Source organism: Toxorhynchites rutilus, chromosome 2 (genome assembly GCF_029784135.1).
Source record: "Toxorhynchites rutilus septentrionalis strain SRP chromosome 2, ASM2978413v1, whole genome shotgun sequence".
NCBI lineage: Eukaryota > Metazoa > Arthropoda > Insecta > Diptera > Culicidae > Toxorhynchites > Toxorhynchites rutilus.
Window position 1 is genome coordinate 5,025,899 of NC_073745.1, and position 15,948 is coordinate 5,041,846.

The window sequence follows — 15,948 nt, forward strand, 5'->3', positions numbered from 1 at the left end:
GATTCTGATTATTGGTAGCAGAGAACTTTTTTTTCGTTCGTTCGAGCTACAATTCATCAGATTAATTTTCCACGAAGAAAGAAAATCAATTCTCAGTCTCTCGGTTGTTATGTAACTCAAAGCGAATCACAACGCCGAATTCGCCAGCGGAAATCTGTGCGCAGAGATCATTATGTAATTAACATTTATTCCTCGTTCTAATTCCGTTTGACGGTTTTCGGGGCAAAACGCGAAATCTCATCAGTATCGAATCTCATCCACAAGCCATTGCGGGAAACGCTTGAGTGATCGTTTGTCGGCCGCCAGCCGCGGCGCTCTTCCTCTGTTCTCGCGTTCGAAACCAACCAACAGAAGAAAAAAATCGCTTCATTTCTCGCGAAGAATGCCACTGACAGCAGCAGCGAGAGTAAAGTTTGCAAAATCGAAAGTCATGATGGAGAGATTTGGTGGAGATGCGGTTTGTACGCGTGTGTGTGTGAAGAGTGAGTCGAACGGAAGCGCGAGCAAAATCAAAAGTGGCCAACCGAACCGTATTCTGTGCTCTGCATATTTGTGGGACAGAATAGACAGGGGCGAAATACGCAGACTTGAGACGACGGCGGCTGCCTGTAAACATAACATCAAATGAAATCTAAATTGATTGAAGCCAGCTGATCGTTTAGTATTTACGTTTGACATTTAATTCATCACCACCATCACCTCTAACGAGTAGACTGAGTTCTTCCGTCCAACTCCTGACATCGAGGATTGGCTACGAGGATTTCCCGTCTCGTTTGGAGGAAAAATAAAACAAAGAAAATCTTAAAAGATGACTTCGTGTATGAACGCAGACGTTAATAGTTAAAACAGAACTCCGAGGTGCGCAAATATTTTCCAATGTGGAATTTGTCATTGCCGTTGCGTAAAAATATCTTTTTGCTTCCAGCTGATTTACATCCGGTGTCCTCGAGTCGTGCAGTTAAACTTGTAATCAATGCGGCTGAATAGAGATAAAGTGTGTCGCATAATGACTCTGTCATGTGAGAGATGCCAGCACCTAGTCTATATAATCTAGTATTGCAACTGGCTATCGACTGTAAATGACCATTACTGCCCTTCTACGCATAGCTGTCCCATGTTCCAAAATCAGCAACTGAGAAAAATGCAATCAATGTTTTCTACCTTATTTGTCTACCAGAAGCTTTAAACTGTTCAGTTTAGCAATACATCGGGTTTATTAGAAGCTGTTTATTATCAAGCTTGATTACAGTTTAAAAAAACATGGTGGAACAGTTATGCCTAGAATATCAACATGGGACAATCGAGCTTCATGTTGTTTTCCTAAATACTGGGAAAAAAAAACAATAAGTTTTTTATGTTATTCCGAAAGTTTATGCATAAAAACACCGTTTTATGAAGAAGTGAGTGATCTGCAACACCTTTGCAAAATATACATGTCATTTTTATTAGGCACTAGCTGACCCGGCAAACTTCGTCCCGCCCAAAATTTATTTTTCGTTATCACATTCACGTTTTCTTACTAAGCGCACGTTCATAGGTCCAATCGCAGAGCTGTTCATTGATTGATTTTCTAATCTACCCTTTAAAATCACCTTTTACTATCAAATTCCTAGTACTTCTACCAAAACTCGTCATTATAGTATCAGATTATTTACAGACACAATTCTCGTTCAAGATTTTTCACTAACTTGCAAATAACATCTTTTCCGTTACATGGAATAGATGTTTGATACAGAAAATATGATAGAATAGAGACAGGCCTAAATCGGACGATTCCTTTCTCGAGTTTTGCTCTTATCAACACATTCGGCGATCCATTTTTATTTATATAGATAGAAGGCGATATAGGAATGCGTTTTATCACATTAAAACTCATTTCCACTTTCGAACGAAGATCAATTTCGTTAGCGCAAACATCAAATGGACTAAAAACGCTTGTCAATCTGTAGAGGAACTGGTACAAATTCGGTTACCCATTTTGTTTTTTTTTTTTGGACTTAGCTCTTGACCAATGCTCGGAATTTCTTCATATTACGTCAGCTTATGAAGGGATCTATTGCGGACATTTCCCCGCAAATCGATTTCAAAAATCTTGATTTGGCTCGGAGCTTTGAGCATAGAAGTAAAACAACTCAAATTCGAGTACCCGAGATGCCTGGGTATAGATTTGGCACCCCATTTTTTTATTTTTTCAAATTAAAAGAATCGTCCTGAAATCACTGAAAAAAGTATTTTTTGACATTTTCATACAAAATAGAAGTAAAGTACACTATCTTACGTAAATTAACTCAACTTTGACGAAAAAGCATGCAATTTAACAAAACAAAGAGGAACAAAAAAACGATTTTTTTTCAAGAAAAAGTGAACAAATTTCATCTCGATTTATTAAAAACGTAAAAACGTAAAAAGTAAAACGAATCAACAGCCTTCACAAAAGTCGCAAGCGTAGCTGCTGCATGAGCATGCAATACTTAGCATAGTGTATCATCAACACTATGTTTACATTGGGGTGCCAAATTACCCGCATACCGAATTTTCACTTTGGAATGAAATCTATGAAATTTGTGATTAAAATCTCAATACACTTACTCGAATGCGTTGGAAAACATCAATTTCTTGATCCAAATCAGCTTTAATATTTAAAATCGGCTCACTATTCAATTTTCAACGATTTTTCAAAAGACGCACATGAAAAATTTTCAAGATTTCAGATTTCAAGAACAACAAAATTTGATTTTTTTTTAAAACACACAGATATTTTGGGCTTTTGACATCTGACGTTTGTTACTACATTGATAGAACACTTTTTTTTCGGCTTATTACCGCCGGAGATCCGGGTGGGTACCAAATTACCCACGGGGTACCGAATTTGTACAAGTTCCTCTAATTGTAGAACATATGCGAATTGAATTTTCCCATTTCCTTTCCGAGTTTTCCGAAAATTTTCAATTGTCATGTTTGGTTGGAATATGTTAGGTTGAAATATGTGTATTATTTTCATGGTACCCCCTCTCTTTTCCAGAGGAGGAAGGGGTGTCATACTATGATAGAAAAGTTTCTCGTACATAAAAACCCTCATATCCCAAATTTGGCACCATTTGCTTGATCAGTTCTCGAGTTATGCAGAAGTTTGTGTTTCATTTGTATAGCAATCCCCTTGCACTTGGAGAGGGGATAGGTGTGTCGAATCACCATAGAAACATTTATTCCTCCCTAAAACCTCCATATGCAAATTTTGGTTCAATTAGCCTTACTAATTCTCGAGGGAGGGGGGAGGAAGGAGGAGTGTCAAACCATCATAGAAACATTTATTGCCTCCTAAAACCTCCATATACCAAATTTGCTTCTGTTTGCTTAGTTCTTAGTTCTTGAGTTATGTAGAAATTCAGGCTTCATTTGTATGGTATTTTTATTGCACCCTAAAATCTCCATGTGCCTAATTTAGTTTCATTTGCTTGATTAATTCTCGAGTAATGCAGAAATTTGTGTTTCATTTATATGGCAGCCCCCCCTTAGAGAGGGATGAGGGGTCTCGAACTATCATAAGAACCTTCATGTCGATTGGTTCAGTAATAGTAGTAGTAGAATCAGACAGTCAGACGGACAGAAATCCCAGAAATGACAGAAATGAGCATTTCCATTTTAGGGTGGTCCGCAAAATCCATTTTTCGCATTTTTGCCAAAAATTACTTTTTTCAAAAATTCATAACTTTTGAACCACTGGACCAATTCAGATGTTCGACATATTAAATAAAAGCCAATTAGCTGGTCGTTTTTGGAAAAATACTAAAGTTGCAGAAAATTTGAATTATGTTTTCGTTATTATTGATTGTATTTGTTTTTTTTTGTTTTCATAGTCTCGGGACCAAAGGCGCTATATTTTTCTATATTTTTTCTGGAAATCTGAGGATTTTTCAAATAAAATATCTCCAAACCAGGGAATCGTTTTTTTCGTTTTTGAGTTATGATTTTTCAAAGTTAACCGATGGTTCAAAAAATCATTTTTCCCTATTTTCCGTGAATGACTTTTTTCAAAAATTTATTACTTTTGAACTGCTGGACCGATTTAAATAAACGACGTATCAAACTAAAGCCTACTAGCTAGCCTGTTTAAAAAAAAATGACGCACTTGCCAATTAATTGAATTATAGTCACATACATCCAGTCTAGTCGCATATAAATATTGAACGAAAATCAAAAACATGTTAAATTTGAAAAATCATAACATAAAAACGAAAAAAAACACCTCTCTGGTATTTGGATATATTATGTAAAAAATACGGGTGGGTAATGTCGGGGACATAACCGGAGTGACGTAGGACTATACAAAGGGGACAGCTTTTGTTAAATATATATTTTAAATATATTGTTTTATTTTCTTCTCCTACGTGAATACCTACCTATCTACCTGAAAAATTGATTAGTTTACTGTTTACTCTTTATGAATATGTTGATGGTTCTGAAAAGAACCTTTGGTGTTGTGTTTTTGTTATCACTCGATATTCCCATCTTGTTCGGTTAAACCTTCCTGTTTAGCTATTGCGTTTGCCACTCGCCACAGCTTTCACAGTTAGAAAATTTCTTCCCATCCAGCTTGTGACATATTTTACAGTAAATTACATTCAATGGCACGTCGCATTACCACCACTCAGTATCGGATTGGAGGTAATTTTAACCTGTAATTGAACATTTGCGATGACAGTGGTACAGTGTCGACTTTCAATGTGGGGTTATAATTTAGACCCCGAACTCTATGTTTACAAAAATGTCCAACTAAATATGTCGCATTACAGGTCCGTCCAATTAGCTAAATGTCGAGATAAGTGTAAATTACTGTACTTTCAATCTAGAAGCAATTTAAGAATTGGTGAAAATCAATAAGCTCAGAACACTGCCAAATTCACATACTCATCATATCCTGGCAAACAAATTATGAAAAAATCAATTTGTGTTTTATTATTATTTTGGATATTGTTTTAGAAAGCATTGAACTGAATTTCCTAAACTCTTTTTTGGAAGGTTTAATGGCCCTGAAAAGCGCCTTGTTTTATGGAATGGTTCCAATTTAGAAAACTTAGTACTCGTGGTTTTGAAAAAAACCATTTCGAAAGCCCTCGATGCCGCCTTGTTCTGGATTTGCCACCAAAGCAGTTTGTATAAAGAACAAACTTTTTTCTTCTGCTACCTGATGTCGTTTTGCGATTGCGTTTGCCACTCGCCACTCGCTGCAACTGCCTGTTGTCTTGATGTCCACCGAACCGAATGTGTTCTGTTCCGAATGCGGGTTTTCTTATCGTCGCGGCAGCTTTGCCAGCTAACTCGATCACTTCGGCGGCCGAAACTATATAACGCCGGCTAGGTGGACTGGTGCACTGGTACTAACGCGCTCGGCCTAGCTACCCTTGCGGGGAACTCCAGATCAACACGGTTCGAGCGGGATTTTGCCTTTCCCTTCACTTTTCCTCCTTTACCATGTCCAGACATGGCTGCTTGGGTTGGTTTGTTGATGTGTTGTTATGCGAACCGATGTGGTGTACGGTTTGAATGAGAATGATCGTTACGGCAGCGGAGCGGGGATTTTTAAGCTGACTGGCTGGCTCGAGAATTACGCATGTGTGAGACTACGACCAATGTTTCGTTCATTTTTTTCTTTTTCCTTTCCAATCGTGCTTCATTCTATTTCGCTGCTGCTCTGGTTGCCCGTTTTGGTCGGTACGATTTGAGGAGCACAAAATGGACCAATCAAAAATGGGCACATAGTGCATTTGGACAATGCTTGATATTTCACAATTATTCAATCATTTATCTCAAGAAAAATGAAATGTTATTCGTTATGATAGATGCGTAGATATATTTCCTATCAATTGATGCAAAAACCTTTGCGATCTATTGAGAAATGCTCGAGTTATAAGCGTTCCAAATCTTGCATTTTTTCCTACTTGTTCAGTGCCTAGATTTCCATTTCACCCCCTATATCTTCCGGTTAGACGTAGTCCTACGTCAAAAACCTCAGCTTTCAGGAAAAAATATAAAACAATATGGCGCCCTTGGTCCCGAAACGATGTAAGCTATAAAAAACATATATAATCAATAATTACGAAAACAAAATTGTTTTTTATTCAGAATGTAATATTTTTTGAAACAAGACTAGCTAGCTCATTGGCTTTAATATGATATGTCGATCATCTGAATCGGTCCAGTAAAGGGTGTGTCACATCAAATTGCATCACGGAAAAAACGCTGTAGAAATTTAATTTTTAGGAATTATATCTTCAGCTTTCGCTTATAATCAGATAAGAGTGTATAGATCACGTTGGCCATGCTTCACTGTCAATTTTTCGTAAATTTGGAAAAATGTCGTCGAACGAAAAAGAGCGTCGTGAGTTAATCCTGTGCACTCATTTCGAGAATCCGGAGTTGTCACATCGGGACATCGGTAAAATGCTGGGAATCGTCCAATCCACGGTCAGCAGAGTACTAAAACGATACTTCGAGAACCTAACCATCGACCGGAAGGTGAAGAACGGCAAAAATGGATGCTCCGTCAGTGGAAAAGATCACAAGCGCGTAGTTAAGCAGTTTAGACGTGATCCGAGAAGTTCGGTCCGGGATGTCGCCAATAAGCTGAATTTGTCAAGTTCATTCGTCCAGCGGACCAAGCAGCGGGAGGGCCTGCGTACATACAAGGTTCAGAAGGCTCCTAACCGCGACGAAAGGCAAAACATGGTGGGAAAGACGCGAGCCCGGAAGCTGTACACCGAAATGCTGACGAAGCCGCATTGCCTGGTAATGGACGACGAAACCTACGTCAAAGCGGACTTTCGTCAGCTGCCGGGCCTGTTGTTCTTCTCCGCAGAGAACAAATTCAGCGTTCCGGAGGAGATTCGCAAGCAGAAACTATCCAAGTTTGCCAAAAAGTATATGGTGTGGCAAGCGATCTGCTCTTGCGGAAAGCGGAGCGCCCCCTTCGTGATGACCGGCACGGTAAAGGGCAGGTTTACCTTAAGGAGTGCCTACAGAAGCGCTTACTACCACTATTGAAGCAGCACGAGGGCCCGACCATCTTCTGGCCGGATCTCGCTTCGTGCCACTATTCAAAGGACGTGTTGGAGTGGGACGAAGCCAACGGGGTCACCTTCGTGCCAAAGGAAATGAACCCGCCCAACGCGCCGGAGCTTCGCCCAATAGAGAAATATTGGGCGATTATGAAGCAGGCCCTCCGGAAGAACCCAAAAGTTGTCAAATCGGAGGCGGACTTCAAGAGGAAATGGATTTCTTTTCAAAAAAAACTACAACCTGACGTTGTACAGAACCTTATGGACGGGGTAAAGAGGAAGGTGCGAGAATACGGGCTTGGGCTCGAAGTATGAATAAAAAGAAAATGCCAAAAGTTGTTTAATAGTTTTTATTTTACTGTCTAAAATTTTCAAAAGGATCGGTCTACTGGGCGAATTTCTACAGCGTTTTTTCCGTGATGCAATTTGATGTGACACACCCTTTAGATAAAAAGTTATAATTTTTCGTAGTGGAAAAAATGGGGAAAAATGATTTTTCGGACCATCGGTTAATTTTGAAAAATCATAACTCAAAAACGAAAAAAAACGCCTCTCTGGTTTCGACATATGTTATGTGAAAAAAACCTTAGCTTTCCGGAAAAAAAAATTAAAAAATATAACGCCTTTGGTCCCGAGACTACGAAAACAATAAAAAACGAATACAATCAATAATAACCAGAGCAGAATTTAAATTTTCTGCGGTTATATTTATTTTTCAGAAAAGACCAGGTGATTGGCTTTAATTTGATATGTCGATCATCTGAATCGGTGTAGTAGTTCAAAAGTTATGAATTTTTGAAAGAAGTAATTTTTGGATTAAAGAGGAAAAAGTTTATTTTCCGGACAACCTTTGAATGGAAATGGTCACTTAGAGTGCCAATGGATGTATGGGAAAAAAGTGACCTTCAAATTTTCAAAACGAACTTGATTAAAAATGTTGATTCCCACGAAAAACTACCCTATGCAAAATATCAGCTCAATCGGACTTCACCGAAAAATCACCCAAAGGAAGAGTAAAGGAAATCGGGGGTTTCGATTTCTTTTTTTTTTTTTTTTTTTTGATGCCAAATGTCTGCAAATTGCATGAAACGTCGAGATTTGGTGTCATCTCGAAAAAAATTTTTGGTCAAAAATCGACACTCTGGGACTTTTTTTCGGAATACGAGACTAAAAGTATGGCTTTAAGTGACAATAAAAATAGTTATCTCGATTTTTCGTTCGGAACTTGTTCGGAAATGTTGATTTGCACGATAATATACCCTATGCAAAATATTAGCTCATTCGGACTTCATTTACTATTGTCACAGATGTCAAAATTTAAGTTTTCTGAAAATCGAAAAATCACCCAAGGGAGATAACAGTAAATCTCGACGTTTCATGCGATTTTAAGACATTTGGCATAGAAAACTTTTTTATGAAAACCCCGATTTCCCTTACTTCCCCCTTGGGTATTGGATATATTATCGTGCAAATCAATGCGATAACCAGTGGCGTCTCGTCCATATGTGCACCTCGTACACGGCACAACCTAATATTTAAAAAGAAAGAAAAGAAATGAAATGCTCCTACTCTGCTATGCACAGACTAGAGCTCAAAAAAGAAACGTCTGGAAAGTATGAAAAACATACGGCTCTCTCAGTCCACGCACTGTGCAGAATTACGTATATTGGTTTCTATTCTGTACCATATATTCTATGCTCTCCCCAGTCAGTGCACATTGATTAGTGCACAACAATTACGTATATCTACATACTGATTAATAAAATTGTGTTGAAGCTTCGGGTAACTAACGATTTCGTGCAGTGGACAAGAGAAGAGAATGGTGGTTGGTTGATTCAGATCTCCTCATCGATAGTCTCTCTCGATTCTCTCGCAACCCGAGTTTAGACAACCAGATTCAGATCCACAATCGGCGCGCTTTGCGTAAGATGCTTTTATATAGCGGCTCTCTGAAAGCTTGCTTGACGCAGATGATTTATGCGTCATCGACATCATTCTCTGTGCACTTTTACGGTGAACAGATAGAGCGGCGCTCACACGCTCTAGTAAATTGCCAATGTATTAGCGTATGTATCGTACATATTAGGCTGTCAAAAAAGTCGTGCGGAATTTTTTTGAATTTTCATTTGTTCATAAAATAAGTTACAATCATCTGTTATAAGTCAAATATGCGCCGTTTTGTTCGATGACTTGTTCCCAACGAGATGCCAACTTCATAATACCCCTGTTATAGAAGCTCGCTTCCTTATTGGCAAAAAACTCGGATAGCCAATTTTCACAGTGTGTGTGTGGCCTGGCGTTGTCCTGATGGATGACAAGCCGGCCTCTGTTTATCAAAGATGGCCTCTTCTTCATGAGTGCTACCTTCAAGCGGTCCAGTTGTTGGCAGTACAGGTCCGAATGGAGCGTTTGGCCATAGGGAAGCAGCTCATAATAGATTATTCCTTGACAATCCCACCAAACACACAGCAGAACCTTCCTGCCCGTTAATGAGGGCTTGGCCACCGTCTGAGCCGCTTCAGCGGACTTCGACCACGACCGTTTGCGCTTCACGTTGTCGTAAGTGACGCACTTTTCATCGCCAGTCACCATCCGCTTCAGAAACGGGTCGATTTTGTTGCGATTCAGCAGCGATTCACATGCGTCGATACGGTCAAAGATGTTTTTTTGCGTCAACGTGTGTGGCACCCATACATCGAGCTTCTTTGTGAATCCAAGCTTCTTCAAATGGTTAATAACGGTTTGATGACTTATCCCCAGCTCTTGGCCGATGCTACGGCTGCTACTATGCCGGTCTTTCTCGGCTAATTCAGCGATTTTGTCGCAATTTTCGACGACAGGCCTTCCGGAGCGTGGCGCATCTTCGACGACCTCTACACCAGAACGAAAACGTTGAAACCATCGTTGTGCGGTGGAAATGGAAACTGTATCGGGTCCATAAAACTGCACAAATTTTATTGGCAGCTTGAGATGCAATTTTGCCTTTGTCATAGTAGTACTGTAAAATATTTCGGATTTTCTCTTTATTTTGCTCCATATTTGCGACACTATAACTCACGAACGACTTAACCAAACAAAACACTGTCAAGGACTATATCATACCTTTCCAACAAGCTATAGTATGACTCGATACAATGAATACAACTAGAACTATGCGCTTACAACGACACCTCGCGGAAATACCGCAGGACTTTTTTGACAGCCTAATATTTCGCTTTGTACGTGAGGAGATCCACGCTTTAGATTCGCAGTCGGATTGGCGCACTCCAGATGACAAAATTTCATCCAGTTTTTTTTCGGTGTGCCAATTGAGATTCGCGATAAATCGTCACAAGCCACACTGTTGGGCAGTATATCGTCGATGTGTTTTTGAAAAGGCCGTTTGCGAAAAGAACTGTGGAAGAGAAATAACATTTTGCGAAAATGGATTTTCCGCGGCCAGAACTGGACAAGTTAAAAACGACTTGTGCTAGAAACGGTAAAATAGTTACACGGAACTTTGATGCTACAGCTCACGACGCGAAGTGGCTTTGTGGTTCAGTGACAAGAGTAAAGCTATTTTGTTGGCCTTATTTGCTGTTACAGAGCCCAGCAGAAAACAGTGTAGAGATACTTTTATTTTTATTTTTTTTTGACGTAGAACTACGTCTTTCATTAAGGGTGCCAAATCAGAAAACAGGTCACGTTTTTATGAAATAAAGTTAACGTTAATAACTATTTTTGCCGCGAACAGATTTTGGTGATTTACATAGTAAACGAATCGGAAATTCCCTAAGATTTGTTTAATATGCTATACATTAGAATCTCCTGGTTTGTTAATGGTTAAAATACATGAAAACTTTAAGCGTTTCCATTTTCCCATACATTTGTTCTGTCCATTTGTGTGCTTTCCCGAACAGAGCTGTCAATAACGAGCAACTTATCGACGAGCAGCGAAGGGGAAATCGTAGGATTTAAAGTATCCGTGAACGAAGGAAAAGAAGAACGATGAAGGGGAATACTTGCCTAGAGTATAAACAGTGGATCTCACTGAGGCAAACTTTCATTCGGCATCGGACTGTTGAGCAATCCAGTTCTCTTTGTTCTTTGATGCGCTTCGATCTAATAGCGAATTCGTTTTTGTTCAGTTTCAACCCCAGTGCCGCACTAACTGCTGTCGAAACGTTTTTTTATTCACTCAGTTTCGCACTAGTTCGCCCCGAAAGCTGTTAGTTTCGCACTGAGATGTTTCACGGGTTGGCACTCGGGTTCACCAATACAACTATACTGAACTGTCAAGTTCCGAGTATTGTTTTGGAAAATCTAAAAATAGAGACTATGAAAATGGAAAACCTGCTGCTCTTGCTTTTGTATTATTTGAATCGTAATCCAATTCGGATTCTGATTTTGAAGAGTATATTCGTGTAGACGGCATTAAGCTCCGTGTGCTTTCATTGGGAGGCGATAATTATTATGGATATTCAGGAGGAATAAACATGCTCTCAAAATCAAAATTTACTATTTACTTTAACGTATCGAATATTTATTTTATGTGATGAAATAAGAGGGTTTTTTTCCGATATCGCAGAAACATTGAACGAAAACTGTGTCTAATGATGATTTTATATTATAATAGTAATTATTTGTGGAACAAACAGGAAATGCATCGACAAATGGTTAAGTGAGTGTCAGGACTACATTGTGTTAGGTAATCAAACAATATGAAGTAAAAATTTTCATTCAAACTTTAATATTTTTACACTGCACTTGGCCCTTCTGATCTTATAGAGAATACTTTACCTCCCAAGCACTAATATCTCCACCAGACGTCGACACTGTACATTTGTCGTCGCAAATATAAACAAATCAGACTATATAACGCACACCAACAAACCACCGCATTCGTGAAACTGAAAAGGTTTATTTTATTACAGAGTCAGTGTGGCACTGACTCAGTTTTAAAAACGAATTCGCTATAAGATTGGACCCCACCAGTGGTAATCCAACTTGAATATCGTCGTGTGGTTTTTTCAGTTCGTTTTCGGCGTTATTCGTATCGTGTATTTTTCTTTCCGCGTCATAAATTGGACGCTTCGCGTAGTATGTGATGAGCAAGAAGAAGAAGGAAGGCTGCCTCGAGCACTGCAAAGAGCGAACGCATTGCCAGGGGCAATCAAATTTCGAGGCAAGCGTCATCTAGTGAAGCACGCGATGTTGGTGCAGTGAAAAGCGCTCGCACCAAGCCTTCGCGAGTGACACCGCATCGAACAACAGCGAAGTAGGCGACTTCGGCGTGTCGGTTGACCCACTGGTGGTGAAGGCGGTCGCTATTGACAAACTCATCAGCGAATTCGCATCGATGGGTTTTACAGCAGAGTCGAGCTGTGTGACATAATTCCAAGCAACATTAACATTGTTTGTTTTGTTTTGTTGGTGTCTTTGAAATTGCATGAATGCATTAAACTGACGTTATGGCGAAGCAGGCATTAAGGTTGTGTGCCAAAAAATCATTTGGGGAATACCAAGCATCTTGAATGTCTTACTGGAATGTTATAAGTTATTTGGGTTCGCGTGTCAGTCGCAAAACTGCCATTAACAAGGATTGCGCTAATCTTGATCCTAATAAAGCAATGCTACTATTTTCGAGGTTGTTGATATTAACAAAAAGAGTTTATTTCGCTTGTCTAGATACCAACAAAGTAAATGTCGTTCTGGAATGTTGTATGTGATTAGGTTTCGTTTGCCAGTAGAAAAATTTCCTCCACTAAGGGTGGCAACTGCGCTTATCTCGAGCATGAGAAAGTAATGCAACTTGTTTCGAGGCCAGTGATATAAACAGAATCGTTTCTTTTGAGAATAACGTAAAATGATGAGAAGCGTTTATATTCCTAGTAGTTAGATATATTGATGTAGTTATGAGATGTGGAATAATGGTGCTGGTGCAACATGTATATAATCGACTATAGCCGAGTCTATATCAATCGCGAAAAAGGCCACCGGAATAGCGTTCAACGTAAATTTTCAATACATTGACATGAAATTAATTGCGACATATGATCAGCTAGTGTATTGTTCTGCGAGGGCAAGAATGAATCATCAATCAATTATCGTCAACTAATTCTACAATGAAAAAACATTTCAGAGATTATTCTACTAAGCAGTTGGTTCTAAAATTTCACAGCACTATAGAATAATATCCGAAGGTATAAACAAGCGACTTATAAAAAAAACAGCTTAGTTGTACGTTAACAATGCGGTCGTATCTTGAACACAACCTCCTATAATTTTTAAATTTTCATTAAAAGATACATTCATCTGACATAAGTCTTAATGAACTATACAGAGTAGGATATGCAGATTCGAATCATCCATCTTTCGCTATAAATACTCATTCAGCTACCAAAGAGCACACCAACAACAACATGACATGCCGCACGTTTGAGAAAACTTGCATTGAAGATGCGTTAGATCATGCTAATGAAATCGGAACAAACAAGTATAATTCAATTGTGAAGAAAAACAGAGAAGGCATGAAAATTCTCATTGAATTAGTTTGTCTTCTCAGTTCACATGGGCTGAGCTTCCGAGGTCACGATGAAAGCATAACGTCTGTAAATAGAGGAAACTATAAGGACATGTGTAACTTTTTGGCTACGAAAGATATGTCGGTTTCCGTCTTCATAAATACCACGGTAGTATTTTCTGGAACATCGGAATAAATTCAGAATGAGTAAAGTTTACTGCATTAATTTGGCGTATCACACGCTAAGCTGGTTGCGCAAACATATGATGGAGCTCGAGAGATGTCAGGAGATAAAGGAGAAATCCAGGCGACCGCAAAGAAGTCGTTTCCAAACGCTAATCATATTCATTGTAAGACGCATGTTCTCAATATTGTCTTTCTGCATTCTTGCACGAATAATTCAAAAACAAGGAAACGTTTTTCTTCCCTCTCTTCGTTGGCACCATTCTTTATCCAAAGCCCAAAGTGCGATTACGAGTTGAAGAAATTTATGCCGCAGAAGATCCAGAACTTTGTGCAGAGTCAAGTGGGCCTACAGCTCTGGGATGATTAACATAGTTGAAACACATAATAAAGAAATTTCTACTTTTCTGGAAGAAATGTATTTAGGTGACACAAAGTGGGATGGTGATACGATTTCACCCGCATCAGGGCTGCAAGGATACATGCTGGATTTTGATACAATTTTCTTCATTTACCAACATTCTGTACCATACACTACAACAACGAGAACTATAATTTTGACAAAGTGAAATTAAGAAATGAGCTTCGAGTGTTCTATAGGAAGCCAGAATTTGCCGAGAAGAAAATACCGGAGATTATGAAAACACTGATCGGTAGCAATCTTGACGATATTTTTCCGGAAATTGATTTATTCGCAAAGCTAGTACTTACGCTTCCTCCAACCACAGCATCGGTCAAACCAAGGTTTTTTAGTTCTTCGTAGACTGAAAACCTACTTATGATCAACGATGGGAGAGGAGCGACTGAAAAAGCTTATGATTTTTGCTGTTGAGAACAAATCGCTTCTTGAGCTTCAACATCAGGAGCAATTTATTGGAAAACCTTTTTGCGACTGATTTGCGATTTAAATTTCATTACCGTATCACGAGAAGAAATTTAATTGAAAAGATAATTTGTCTCTGAAAACAAGACTCTTATATTATGTTTAAGAAACATTCTATCGTACTCCATTACGCATCTAAACTTATGCAATGTAATATTGAATTTATATAAATCTACTACGCACGATTATGAAAAATAGCTCAAAATAAGAATTATACTCAGAAATGTTTGAAATATGAGGAAACACGAAACATACATAGTTCAGTCAATCCGCTAAAATTCTTAGATAAAAAAACAATATTCGAGCACTAATTAGCCCCTTTCTTTTGCAATGTTGAGCAGAAATTTATCATATTTTGGGTTTCGCTGGTTCACCGTGTAGGTGCACAACTAGTCAATTTACTCACGAGACGCCACTGGCGATAACAAACAATAAAAACAAATCAGGCTATATAATGCACACCAACAAACCGCGTGAAACTGAAAACGTTCTCTTCTTCTTCTTCTTTTTTGGTTTAAGAGGGTTTAAACTTTTCAGTTCATTCGCCTCTTGTGAAAACGTTTTTTTTATTACAGAGTCAGTTTGGAACTGACTCAGTTTCAAAAACGAATTCGCTGTAGGTTGAAACTGAGTGAATAGAAAAACGTTTTGACAGCAGTTAGTTTGGCACTGGGGTTGACACTGAACAAAAACGAAATCGCTATTAATTGATCAGAATAGGAAAGAAACACAGAAAAAAAAAGTCCTACGTGTCAGGAAAATCAATGAAATTGAAAATGTGAATCGATATGACAAACAGACCGCTTCTTTAAATGGCATTGTGAACACTCAAGAACAATTCGCAATATGTTTGCGTATTAACAATAAAAAATGGGTGGGTTATATCTATGATATAACCGCAAGGTTGACGTGGGACTACATTAGCTTATCAATCATTTGTTTGTATTGGTTAAATTTTTTATACAATGAAACAATTCCCGAAGGCACTCAGGCACTCTGTTCCGATTTTGACATGTATATCGAACGCATATTGTTTAATCAATAGGCGTTATCGCTGCAAATGGTTAACAACATTTTGCCTAATCATCAAATGGTATGCGTAGAAATTCAGTGAGCGGAAGATATGAAGATATATCGTTCAATACAATAATGAATAACCGAGCCAAAGCGTTGTGTTTGTACCCGCTTTTGTAATCCGTGCTAGGAAAACACATTTCGGAGTGCAAAAAAAATGCGGGTGCAGAGATACCATGTGGGTGAAGATACCAATAAAAAGATACCAATAACTTTTAATTACAACTGACATTTTTTGTAGCCGATGATAA

General features: G+C 38.7%; 1 protein-coding gene across 24 annotated transcripts in view; it reads right to left on the reverse strand.

The window, feature by feature from the left end:
- Window positions 1–15,948, reverse strand: part of LOC129766172 (plasma membrane calcium-transporting ATPase 1) — a 208,624-nt gene that overhangs the window by 170,090 nt on the left and 22,586 nt on the right. The gene's annotated exons all lie outside the window — the stretch shown is intronic.